Source organism: Wasmannia auropunctata, unplaced genomic scaffold (assembly GCF_000956235.1).
Source record: "Wasmannia auropunctata unplaced genomic scaffold, wasmannia.A_1.0 LD336101.1, whole genome shotgun sequence".
NCBI classification, from domain to species: Eukaryota; Metazoa; Arthropoda; class Insecta; order Hymenoptera; family Formicidae; genus Wasmannia; species Wasmannia auropunctata.
The window spans coordinates 6,178,304-6,179,763 of record NW_012026789.1 but is presented as its reverse complement, the minus strand read 5'-3'; positions in this window follow the sequence as shown (position 1 = coordinate 6,179,763).

Here is a 1,460-nt window from a genome sequence, read left to right as displayed (position 1 = left end):
GTGTTGGCCCTATGTATTTGTACAAAAACGATTTGTAACATTTGCGCTTTGGCACACGACAACATATTCATGCCGAGAGCGAGTGAAAAAAAGGCCTATTGGATTGATGTTTCGGAAGGCACCCTTACGACCAATAAACAACCCCTTTTTTTTTATAAAGGTGGTAAAAATCTTCATAGACCCCCTGCGCCTGTTACAGGGGAGTGCAGGATTCAACCGGGCGTGACTTCCGGTCTCAGCCAGCCCGAGGGCTAACTGATGTTGGTGGCCCTCTCCGATTGCCTACCTGCTAAAAATCCACCTAAAAAGATCCCGCAAGATCTATGAGAGGGGCCCCGGGACTACCGAAGAGTATTTCATCAGGGCCCCCCTCCAAAACATGGGACTGATACCCACCACTTGGACTCATGGGACGAGGGCGTCCCCTGAGCTTACAGGCTTCCGCCAGAAGAAAGTTCTACCAATGAAGATGAAGTTTTATTGAAAAAACGATTTGCCTAGCAGATGTTTTAGGTGGGCATGTACCGTGTACATGTCACACGTCCTCCTCTCCTTCCTCCGAATATTCCGCCCAGATGCCCGCAATGAGCTGCGCCTCGGCCTGTCTGGCCCTTTCGGCCTCCTCCTTCCTAATCATGACTTCCTCACAAAAAGTGCTAAACGCCGACCATTTTTCATTCGATTCAAGGATTGCTGTTATCACCGCCCCTAGGGATATGTCTTGTCCAATGGCATTCGCCAATATCTGTCTATCGAGATCCCAAGCCGGGCAACCCCCCAACGTATGTAGGTTATTATCATAGGAGGCATCGCAGAAGGAACACTCCCTGCTGGGGGCTCGTTTTATTCTGTGCAGGAAATCATTGAAACAGCCATGTCCCGTTACCATCTGTGTCATCCGGTACGTTAAGTGTCCGTGACCCCTCTTGTACCACCGTGACAGTACCGGGACAATGGCTCTCCTAACCTCGGTTGCCGTCGTACTCGGTCGCTCGTATTCTTCTTTCCAGCCTGCCAGTGCCGCGTCCAGAGCCCGCTCCCGAATCATCTCGTGCATGCGGGTTGTGATCCTAATTTCTTCCGTTTGCAGCGCTCGCGTATCCAGATATACACTCCGGTAGCGCTCCGCCAGGTATTCCACCGGAACAATCCTAGCGAGTAGGAAGGCCGCCGGGTATGATACCGTCCTGTAAGCTGCGGCCACCCGGAGGGGCCACCCTTCTTTGCACCGCCCTGATCGCATTTGCGACCCTCCGGTCATCCCTCAGAGTGGGGGCCCATACGGGCGCCCCATAGAAAATGACGGAATGGATAACGCCACTATATAACCTCCTAGCCGGTTCGCAGGGGCCCCTTAAGTTAGGCATAGTTCTTGCAAGCGCTAATGCCATTCTATCCGCTTTTGGTAGGACTTGGTTAAAATGTTCTCTAAAGGACCATTTCCTGTTTAATGTTAAGCC